The sequence below is a fragment of the Narcine bancroftii genome, chromosome 7, assembly GCF_036971445.1.
Source record: "Narcine bancroftii isolate sNarBan1 chromosome 7, sNarBan1.hap1, whole genome shotgun sequence".
Lineage (NCBI taxonomy): Eukaryota > Metazoa > Chordata > Chondrichthyes > Torpediniformes > Narcinidae > Narcine > Narcine bancroftii.
In genome coordinates, this window is record NC_091475.1 from 29,217,676 (window position 1) to 29,230,126 (window position 12,451).

Below are 12,451 nucleotides of genomic sequence, written 5' to 3' on the forward strand. Positions count from 1 at the left end.
ATTTTATCTCTTAAAAATCCTTCAAATAATTTACATACCACTGACAGCAGGCTCATGAGCCTAACCCTTCTTAAACAGTGGGATAACCTGAGCCACCCTCCAATCATTCAGCACTTCACCTGTGACTAAGAAAATTTTGAATATATCTGCCAGGGGCCCTGCAATTTCAGCACTACCTCCCTCAAGGTATGGGGGAATATCATATCTGGTCCAGGGGATTTGTCTACCTCTATTCATTGCAAGGCAGCAAGCACCTCCTTCTCCTTAAATTCCATGACACTTCTATTTTTTTTCCCTTCCATTCTTATTCACTATGCCAGTTGTGGAGGTGGGGGGGAGGAGTTGTTTAAGATCTCCCCCATTTCACGAGGCTCCACACATAATTGACCACACTGATTTTCTAGGGGTCTAATTTTCTCCCTTACTATCCTTTTACTTTTGTCCCTAACTATCCTTTTACTTTTGTCCCTAACTATCCTTTTACTTTTAATATTCTTGTAGAAACCATTTAGATTTTTCTTCACATTATTTGCCAAAGCAACTTCATGTCTTCTTTTTACTTTCTAATTTACTTAAGCATTCTCTTACATTTTCTATACTTTGCAAGAAGCTCATTTGGTCCTTGTTGCCTATCTTTCTTTCTTTGGCTTGGCTTCACGGACGAAGATTTATGGAGGGGTATGTCCACATCTGCTGTAGGCTCGTTGGTGACTGACAAGGCCGATGCGGGACAGGCAGGCACGGTTGCAAGGGAAAATTGGTGGGTTGGGTGTTGGGTTTTTCCTCCTTTGTCTTTTGTCAGTGAGGTGGGCTCTGTGGTCTTCTTCAAAGGAGGTTGCTGCCCGCTGAACTGTGAGGCGCCAAGATGCACGTTTGGCGGTGGTCAATGTGGCAGGCACCGAAATTTCTTTAAGCAGTCCTTGTACCTATACCGCATATATTACCCCCTACTTTTTTTTTAACCAACTCTCCAGCATCCCTTGAAAAACCAAGGTTCCCTATGCCTATTAATTTTGCCCTTATTCCTGGTAGGAACATGCAATCTTTGCACTCTCAAAATATCATCCTTGAAGGCCTTCCACCTGCTGGATACATCCTTGCCAGAAAATAACTTGTTCCAATCGACTCTTCCGAGATCCTTCCTCATTTCCTTAAAATCAAACTTTCTCCAATTCAGAACCTCAACTCCAGAATCAGACCTATCCTTCTCTATAATTCACTTGAAACTAAAGATATTATGGTAATTGGACTCAAAATGCTCACCTGCACATACTTCTGCCTCCTGACCTGCCTGGTTCTCTAAAAGATCAGATATTGCATATTGATGTAGAAAACTTACCTGTGCACATTTGACAAACTCCAACCCATGCAGTTCTTTTACTGTATGAGAATGCCAGTCTATGTGTGGAAAGTTAAAATCTCCTACTATCACAACTTACTGTTTTTTTTTGTGTCGGTCTGCTATCTCCCTACAGATTTGCTGCTCCAATTCTTTTGGTCTATTGGGTGGTCTGGAACACAGCCCGATTAGCATGCTCCTGCCCTTCCCATTCCTCCGCTCCACCCATATGGTCTCTGTAGAGGAGTTTTCAGTGTTGTCCTATCTATACACAGCTGTGATATTTTCCATGATTAGCAATGCCACACCTTCTCCTTTCCTCCCTTGTCCTCTATCCTGTCTGAAACAATGGAATTCTGGAACATTGAGCTGCCAATCCTGCCCCTCTTGCAACCGTCTCACTCAGAGCAATAATGTCATAATCACACGTGGCAATCCTTGCTCTAAGTTCATCCGCCTTACGGACAATACTCCTGGCATTGAAGTAGATGCATGTGAGAGACCATTTACTTCCAGAACCACCCTGTCTTTACATGCAGTCCTTGAAGGATTCTCATTGTCTTCAAACTGTTCTGCTATAACCAAGTCCCACCTTCTCTGAAAGAGAGCCCAATGCTCCAGAAACCTGAAGCCCTCCCTCCTGCACCCTCTCTTTAGCCACATGTTAAGCTGGATTGTCTTTGTGTTTCTCGTCTCGCTAGACGTGGCACAGGTAGCAATCCTGAGATTGTAACCCTGGAGGTCCTTTCCTTCAACATTGTTCCTAACTCCCCGAACTCCTATCAGGACCTCCTCACCCTTCCTGCTGTATGCTGTATTTGGGGAAAGAACAGTTAAAATCACACCCAGCCTGATAGCCTAAAATATTTAATAAATGATGATGAGAGGGTCAGTATTGGCAGGATTAATTTTTAAATTTTTGGAAGTTAATGATATCTACTGCAACAACAAATATAATAACAAATCTGTTGGGGGTTAGTGATTACCAAGCTATTAATGTAATTTGCAGTAATTGATGGTTTTGGAGAAAGGCAAAAATTATAGGTTTTGAAATGCACAACCCTTTTTATAAAAGATTGCTCCATCAATGTGGCTGCCCTTCCTGAAAGAATGACAGGAGTTCAGAACATTTGCCACATCCTTTTTTGACTGATTCATGGTATGTACTATATAAAAACAATTATTATCCTTTTATTACTTGAATCGCAAGCCTACATGAATAGTGAATTGATTTATAGTTTAAAACATTGTATATGCTGTTTACATTCACTTTCAATGGCATGCTTTTGTCATGGCTGTGTGTGCTAGGATTGCTTTTGAAATAACAGTGCAATTAGATTGTACAGATAGCTTCCACAGAGAAAAGTTTGGAGCAGCAAGGAAATGGCAGCAGCTTTTCAGATTTATTGTAAGAATACACATGTGGCATCACATACAAACCTGAGATTCCTTTTCCTCTGGATGCGGTAGAATTACCACTAATTGGTAGTGCAAAAAAATACTGTACATAGTGTAATAATGTAAACGGATAACGAATATAAACAAACTGTGCAATGCAGAGAAAACAAAAAGAAAATCAATAAAGTGCACAGGTAAGGGTCCTTAAATGAGTCTCTGATTGAGTTTGTTGTTGAAGATTCTGATGGTAGATGGGTATCAGCTGTTCCTGAACCTGGTGGTGGGAGTCTTGTGGCACCTGTACCTCCTTCTTGATGAGAACCGAGAGTTGCTGGGTGGTGTGGGTCTTGGATGATTACTGCTGCCCTCTGTTGGCAGCATTCCCTGTAGAAATACTTAATAGTGGGGAGGGTTTTGCCTGTGATGTCCTGGGCTGTGTCTACTACCTTTTGGAGGACTTTATGCTCAGTGGTATTTGGTGTTCCCATAGCAGACTAAAGCAGCCGGTCAGCACACTTTCCACCACACCTCTAAAGAAATTTACCAAGTTTCTGGTGTCAAACCTCCGCAAACTCCTGAGGAAGTAAAAGCGCTGATGGGCTTTCTTCACAATGCCATTGATGTGTTAGGTCCAGGGAAGATTCTCTGAGATAGTGACTCCCAAGAACTTAAATTTCCTCACCCTCTCCACCTCTGATCCCCCAATAATCACTGGATTGTATACCTCTGGGTTTCCTGAAGTAAAAAATCAGCTCCTTAGTTTTGGTGACATAGAGTACAAGGCTATTGTTGGTGCACCATTCAGTCAAGTTTTCAATCATCATCCTGTATGCTGACTGATGCCCTTCCTTTACAATCCACTACCGTGGTGTTGTCGGCAAATTTGTAGATGGTGGTGTTGTCATACCAAGCCACACTGTCATAGGTGTAAAGTGAGTAGAGCAGGGGGCTAAGAGCACAGCCCTGTGGTGCTCCGGTACCGGTGAAGAAAAAGTTCTTAACAATTTTCACTAATTGTGGTCTGGAGGTGAGGAAATCCCAGGTCTTGGAGTTTGCTGATCAGTTTTCAGGAGATGATAGTATTAAATGCTGAACTGTAGTTGATAAAGAGCATCCTGATGTATGCATCTTTGCTGTCCAGGTATTCTAGGACTTTGTGAAGAGCCAGTGAGATGGCATGTGCCATAGACCTGTTGCTATGATAGGCGAACTGGAATGTATCCATGTCACTGCTCAGACAGTAGCTGATATGCTTCAACACCAGCCTTTCAAAACACTTCATCACTGTTGATGTAAGTGCTACTGGTCAATAGTCATTAAGGCAGGTTACTACACTCCTGGGCACCGATTGATGACTGTTTGAAACCGGTGAGTACCACACCCTGCTGGAGTGAGATATTGAAGATATCAGTGATATCTTGGTAAGATGGTCAGCACAGATCTTTAATATTTGGCCAAGTATTTCACCTGGGCTGGATGCTTTCTTCGCGTTCACTCTTCTGAAGGCAGCACACATGTCATCCTCCGATACGGACAGGATGGGATCGTAAGGAGACAAGGTGGTGCAGAGGAGTGGTTCTTCGCTGTTATAGTTGTCAAATCGGGCACAGAAGGCATTGAGTTCCTATGGGAGAGAAGCTTTGCCGTCTGCTACTTCACTGGATTTGGTTTTGTCACAGGTTATGGCATTTAGGCCCTGCCACAGCTCTCGGGTGTCTCTTGTTGTTTCCATTTTCATTCAGAATCTCCACTTTGCCCAGGAGATAACTGCTCCTACTGTACTGATCTGAATCTCTGGACTTAAATGCCTGTGATCTGGCTCTCAGCAAGTTCCGGATTTCATTGTTTATCCAAGGGTTCTGATTGGGGAAAACCCTGAATGATTTGGTGGGGACACACTCATCCACAGCTGTTTTAATAAAGTACCTTACAGCTATCGTTCTGATTCTCAGCAGAGTCCTTGAACACCACCAAATCCGCTGACTCAAGGAAGTCCATTCTTCAGCCTCCTGTGACCACCTTCTTGCTCTCCTGACTTCTTGGAGCCTCTCTTTTTTAGGCTCTGTGTATATGAAGGCAGAAGGAGCACAGCCAGGTGATCAGACTTGCCAAAGAAAGAACAGTAGGTCTTCCTTATGTTGGAGTAGCAGTGATTGAATGTGCTGGGACCTCTAGTACAGCAGGTTCCATGCTGATGGTAGTTAGGGTTTTCTTGACACAGGCCTGGTTAAAGTTACCGAGTAAGATTTGTAGTGCGTCAGGCAAATCTGTCTCTAGTTTACTGACCACATCATGCAGCTCTGCAACTGCCTGCTTGCAATCGGCATTGGGAGGGGTGTAAACTTCGGTGAGAATCACTATTGAGAACTCCCAGGGTAGATAGAAAGGTCTGAATTTAATTGAGATTTACTCTAAGGCAGAAGAATATAAGGCAGTATCGCATAATAAAAGCTGGTAAATTCTTCATAAAATTGCAGTGAATGAAGGATAGACGTAGAGAAAAATCAGTATCAGGCACTTGCAGTCACATAATTATTCAGTTTGATTGACAGTAAACCTCTAGTTGACTTTATTCTGCCCGACAACACAAATTAATTTAATACTGTAAAATTGCAGGACTTTTGATTCTTTCTGAACTTGTGGGCATCCACACATAAGGTGGTGTGGCTGTATGTTTCTAAACATCTGTTTGTATCACTCAACTCTCCCGCCGCTATCTATGTTAAATAGACATATTCTTAATTATCGCATGCATTGAGATACAGTGGAAACCTATGTTTTGCTTGGTGTCCAGACAATTCAATTCACAGCTGAGTGCAGCTGGTCCTGCAGTAATAAAAGTGTGGGGTGTAGTGTTACAGTGAAACAAAGAGATCAGAATACAGTGTTTAAAAACACAGTGCAGGATATCAAAAAAAGGACATTTAAAGCAATGCAGTAGCATCATATTTTATCAATGAGGTCAGTTAAGAGTCTGATAACAGAAAAGAAAATATTCTTGAATTTTAGGTTCCTGTCTTCTGCCCTTGGAGGGAGGGAAACCAGTATGATCAGGCTGAGATGTGTCCTTTAATATGTTGGCAGCTTTATTGAGACAGACAGACAGACTTGATGGAGGTTTGCATGATGGTCTGAGCTGTATTTGCAACTCTCTACAGTTTTGAGCAGAGTAGTTCCTGTATTGAGCTGTGATGCATCTGGATAGGATACTTCTGTGATGTATCTGTTTTTTTTAAAATTAAAAATTGGGAAGTGGTTGTGGAAATGTACCAAGATTCCTAAGGCTTCTGAGTAAGTAAAACCATTGGGGGGCACTTCCTTGGTCAGAGCATCAACATAGAACAGATTTTTGGTAATATTCATATGCAAGAACTTGAAATTTCCCAACACTTCCATATCAGCACTTTTGATGTATCCAGGGATGTTTGCCGCCTTCTATTTCCTGAAGTCAGTGACCAACTCCTTTAGTTGAGCTGACATTGAGGGGCTGATGTGGTGGTGGTAGGAGAGGGGGTGTTCTCCTGATATCATCTCCTGCAACCAGCTTCGCTGCCACCTTACTTTGTATTTATTTAATTTACACAAGCAGAAAAAAAATCAAGCATTTCCCCTCAAAGGGTAGGTAACTGCTATTTTAAGAGTGAAACACAAAGGTCAGCAAACGCTGTGACTGTAGTAAAAACACAAATGCTGGAGAAACTCAGCAGACCTTGCAGCATTCAAAGGAGGTAAAGATAAATAACCAATGTTTTAGACCTGCATTGGGAAGGCACTGTCCCCTACCTAGTGTGATGACACACCAGCTACCAATCAAGGTTTGGTTCCGCCCCACCCATTACTGCACACCTTGTTGGTTCCATGTAAATTACCTTGACTGCATTCTCCAGCCTGCCTGTACTTGGCCTTGGGCCATTGGCTGTTGTAATTGGATTAACCATCCTGGCACCAAGCCATTGGATCCCTGTAAATGCTAGAGAAATTGTAAGATGTGCACTGCACTGAGTCAAGGGGTGGTGGGACATCGTAGTGATTTTTTTCCTTCTTCTGCTTGACGTCCTGTTTTGCGGAAACTGCCAAAATGTTTGGCCTGGAAGTCAGCCAGAAGAAAACTGAGGTCCTCCATCAGCCAGCTCCCGACCATGACTACCAGCCCCCCCACATCTCCATCGGGCACACAAAACTCAAAACGGTCAACCAGTTTACCTATCTCGGCTGCACCATTTCATCAGATGCAAGGATCGACAATGAGATAGACAACAGGTTCGCCAAGGCAAATAGCGCCTTTGGAAGACTACACAAAAGAGTCTGGGAAAAACAACCAACTGAAAAACCTCACAAAGATTAGCGTATACAGAGCCGTTGTCATACCCACACTCCTGTTCGGCTCCGAATCATGGGTCCTTTACCGACATCACCCTCGGCTCCTAGAATGCTTCCACCAGCGTTGTCTCCGCTCCATCCTCAACATTCATTAGAACGACTTCATCTCCAACATCGAAGTACTCGAGATGGCAGAGGCCGACAGCATTGAATCCATGCTGCTGAAGATCAAACTGCGCTGGGTAGGTCACGTCTCCAGAATGGAGGACCATCGCCTTCCCAACATCGTGTTATATGGCGAGCTCTCCACTGGCCACCGAGACAGAGGTGCACCAAAGAAGAGGTACAAGGACTGCCGAAAGAAAGCTCTTGGTGCCTGCCACATTGACCACCTGTGGGTGTGGGTGTGGGTGTGTGGGGACAGGGGCCGCTGCCGCTGGGGAGGGGAGAGGAGAGGGGTCACTGTGCGGGGGAGGAGAGCGGAGAGGAGAGGGTCACTGCCGCGGGGGAGGAGAGGGGAGAGGTGAAATCTGGAAGCTACAGTGAATGGGTTATGCAATTATAGCCAGAGGTGATGACCAAGTTAACAACTAGCCCAAAACGTTGGTGATGTATTTTCACCTTTGCTATATAAAACACTGTTTGAACTGCTGAGTTTCTCCAGCAGTTGTGTTTTTTTTACTTAACCACTGGTGTCAACAGAATCCTGTGATATACTTCTGATTACTACAACAACTCTGTGAAAGCTCTCCAAGGGATGCCTACCCTGAAGAAGTTTGCTTTTGCTCTCTACATGTTTTGTGGGATTCTCTCTCACTGCTCCCCATCTGTCACCCCTGCTGCTCTCAAGCTCTATGACCATGTACTCACCTAGACTAGATTCCATAGCCACGTTGCCTTCCTCTCTACTTGTCTCCGCCACCAGCTCGTGGCTCATGGGTTCCAGCTGTAATTCCAGGCCTCTCAGTTTGGCCCACGCCAGGATGTCAGGTACTTGCATCACACTGACCATTGCTCGCTCCGCTTCTCACAACGACTCCTATGCATTACTCTCACCTCGATGTATAGATACTAGTGGCAACTCGCCCTCTTGCTGCCACAGCTCTGGACCTCGCTGGCCATGGCCTGCAGCAGACCCCTCCTGTACTACATCTACATCTGCTGCCAGATCCATGCATTCAACCACTTGTTCCACACTCACCTGTACCTCCAAAGAACTCATTTACTGCATCGGGTGCACCCTCTTTGGCCTTCTGTACATCGGAGAGACGGGTCGCAGATTAGGAAATTGCTTCGCTCAGCACCTCCTCTTCTTCCGCAACGAAAGCAATCTCCCCTTAGCCAACCATTTCAATTCTCAAGGTACCATGTCTGTTCATGGCCTTTCACACTACCCCACCTGGACCACCTGCAGATTGGAGGAACGACCTCATTTTTTTGTCTGGGCACTCTCCAACCCAGGGTTCACTGCTTTCACTAATCAGCTTGCTTCCCCCCACCGCCCACCTCCCTAACTAGTTATTCTAGTTCCTACTTCCTTTCTCTCTCCACCTAGCCTAGAGTCCTCCTCTCCCCCCCTTCCCATGGTGTTTGCACCCCCCCCACCTATCATCTTCCACCCTTACCACCCCCCTCCCCTCACTTTCCCCCTTTTGTTCAGACATCTCTCTTGTTCCCCCACACCTTGATCACCCGAAATGTTGGTGATCTACCTTTGCTACATAAAGGCACCGTTTGAGCTGCTGAATTTCTCCAGCATTTGTGTTTTTTTTTCTCTCTTAACCATAGTTCAACAGAATCCTATGTTTTACCTCCAAGTTAACAACTATTAGTGTGGATGGTTAAACAATAGTTGACACCCTTTATGCTGTCTGCGAGCTGTGCTTTGGGAATCTTAGAAAATCAGTTTATTTTTTTTTAAGCTCGTTGAGAGGTTGGGTATATTTTATTTACAAGAAGGGAATTGCAAATTGGTCAATTACCTATTAAGAATTTAAGACCATTTTTCACTGCAGACTGACCAACTATCTTCAGTTTTATTTTGATATAAGCTTACTGTATGCAGCACACATTTTACAAGGTTGAGGGAGCTTAATATAACAGTTGTCACTGACTGTTAGGGCCAGTTTTTATTTTGGTCTTGTACTCTCCACCATAATCTGAGAGCTGAACAAATAAGAGTTACAATGTCCAGCTGTGTAAATCTTTGGCATGTACGTCTCGCCTGCTTTATATGCAAGAAAGGAATCAAGCTCCTTGTAGCTGTGGAATAACATTTAAAGATCTGCTTCACTGTTGTCTCTGCCTTGCCTTCAGGCATTTTGTTCGTGGATTATTGAAACTGCACTTTGATCCCCGTACTGAAGACAAGATGAATAACTGATTATAGTATCATCTCTGGACTTAACAAGAGACTGCTTTGTTTGAAAATTATTATTATTAAACAGATTTTTTAAAAACAAAATAATGATCCAGATGCACTGAAAATGAGTATTTCATAGTCTCTAACAATAAAGGGAAGCTGCTATTTCAATTTTACCCAACTATCTGCACGGTAATTGTAACCATGGAAACAGCTAAAGGTACCAACTTCCATTATTACATATCTATTTTGCCCTAATAACAGCCATGTAATTGTTCATCATGAAACGAAGCCTTCATTTATTTGCTGCAGATTGCCTTGATATCTTCATTGTGTAGCCATCACTTTTCCCTTCTAGAAAAAGCACAGTAAATTTAGTAATTCCTTCTTCTTGAATGTGTTTTCTCAAAAGCCATCGTTCCCATTTGTGCATGTGCATTGGAATGAATTAACCAAAGTAATACATAATCCAGTGACAAAATGCAAATTCTGGACACCAAAGCCCAAAAAAGTTCTGACAGTTATAGAAGACTAGCCTGGTAATGACTACCTTACAGAGCCTAACCTGATTCTCATCATCGTGGCTTTATGCAATACAAGTATGTGGCCCACCCAGATAAATTCTGAAAATTGAAACTTTAACATCTCACTAAGCTTTTCCTCATTCGTACAGAAATATTCATAGCTAATCAAAGAAGAAAGCCTCTACTCCTGCCACCGTTTTCCTTCTAGTTTTGAATCAATAGTATTTATTCCTTCATCAGGTGGAGGAGAATTGTGGGCAAAGCCCCAGCAACCTGATAAGTTGGTGATTTCTGCATTTCAGATTTATTGTCAGAGTACAAACATGACATCACTTACAACCCTGAGATTCATTTCATGCGTGTGAGGCAGAATTACCACTTACTGGCAGTGCAAAAAAAACTGTACACATGTAAACATTTAACCAAATAAAGAAATGTAAATGGATAATGAAAGCAAACAAACTGCAATAGAATAAAGAAATGTAAATGGATAATGAAAGCAAACAAACTGCAATAGAGATAATTTTAAAAAATCAATAAAGTGCACAAGTAAGAGCCCTGAAATGACTCCCTGATTGAGTTTGTTATTGAGGAGTCTGATTGTTGAAGGGTAGCAGCTGTTCCTGAACCTGGTGGTGCAAGTGTGGTTGCACTTATACCTCTTGCCTGATGGCAGCAGCAAAAACAGTGTGTGTGCTGGGTGGCGCCGATCTTTGATGATTGCTGCTTCTCTCCAACAGCAGCGTTCCTTGCAGATGTTCTCAATAGTGGGGAGGGTTTTGCCTGTGATGTCCTGGGCTTTGTCCACTACCTTTTTGCAGGGCTTTACACTCCAGGGTATTGGTAACCCCATACCAGACCATGATGCAGCCAGTCAGCACAATTTCCACCACTCATCTGTAGAAATTTGACAAGGTTTCTGGTGTCATACCAAACCTCCGCAAACTCTTGAGGAAGTAGAGGGGCCGGGATGCTTACTTTACAATGCCTTTAGTGTATTCGGTCCAGGAAAGATCTTCCGAGTTAGTGACTCCCAAGAACTTAAATTTGCTCATCCTCTCCACCTCTGATTTCATCACCCCCCCCCCCCACCCCCCACACCATGATCACTGGCTTGTATATCTGTCTTTCCCTTCCTGAAGCTAACAATCAGGTCTTTAGTGCAAGATTGTTGGTGCACCATTCAACTAAGTTTTCAATCTCCCTCCAGTACGTTGACTCATCACCTTTCTTTATGGAACCCACCACCATGGGATCATCAGCAAGTTTGTAGATGGTGTTATTGTCGTACCGTAAGGGTAAAGTGAGTAGAGCTGTGGGCTAAGAACCTAGCCCAGTGGTGCTCCAGTATTGATGGAGATTGTGGAGATGTTCTTACCAATCCTCATTGATTGTAGTCTGGAGGTGAAGAAATGATCCAATTACAGAGTGGGGTGTTAACTCCCAGGTCTTGGAGTTTGCTGGTCACATTTGAGGGGATGATGGTGTTAAATGCCAAACTGTAGTTGATAAAGAGCATCTTGATGAATGCATCTTTACTGTCCAGATGTTTCATGGCTTTGTGTACAGTCAGTGAGATGGTATCCTCCATAGACCTGTGGCTATGATGGGTGAACTGGAATGTATCCATGTCACTGCTCAGACAGGAGCTGATATGCTTCAACTCCAGCCTTCATCGCTGTTGATGTAAGTGCTCTGGTCACTAGTCATTAAGGCAGGTTACTACACTCTGCTTGGGCACTGGTATGATTAATGCCTGTTGAAACAGGTTGGTACTACACCTGCTTTAGTGAGATATTGAATATATCCGTGAATACATTGGTAAGATGGCCAGCACAGATTTTTATTACTTAGCCAGGTACTCCAGGCTGAATACTTTCCTCAGATTTGCTTTCCTGAAGGCAGCAGGCACGTCATCCTCGGATACAAACTGAATGGAATCATCAGGGGACATGGGGTTGCAGAAGAGTGGGTCTTCACTGTTACTGCCATCAAATCGGGCATAGAAGACATTGAGTTCCTCTAGGAGATGAGCTTTGTCATCTGCTACTTCAACATTTGTATAAGATCCGGAATTTGCTGATGGTTTGCAGGGGTGTTGTGGGAATACATTTCTCATAAAAGTCCAAGCCAAATTTATAAAAATTTTACTATGTACAAACTTTTACTTTTATATAGCTTGAAATTATATCAAATAAATTATTAACTTCATTATCTTGGATACCAAACTTTAATAAAAAAAGATCATTACCAGCCTAGATATCCATGTAAGAAGTTGTCCGTTTCGAAGAAAAAGATAGATGTTATGGAGAAAATATCCTTCATGGAGAAAAGATAGTGAATATCCAGAGGTCATGGAAAAAGCATTGTTTAATAACCATTGCATAACAACTGAAGAATGTAGATTAAAAACATTCTTTTCTTTGTACGTCTGTAAATTGTTTTGCTAATTGAAATCCTTGTTGAGAAAATTGAAGTGGATTGAAAGAATTAAAAACCCTTCAAGCA

General features: G+C 43.0%; 1 protein-coding gene across 3 annotated transcripts in view; it reads left to right on the forward strand.

Moving 5' to 3' along the window:
• The window catches only part of mao (monoamine oxidase), a 134,064-nt gene that overhangs the window by 34,404 nt on the left and 87,209 nt on the right, over positions 1–12,451 (forward strand). The window lies entirely within an intron of this gene.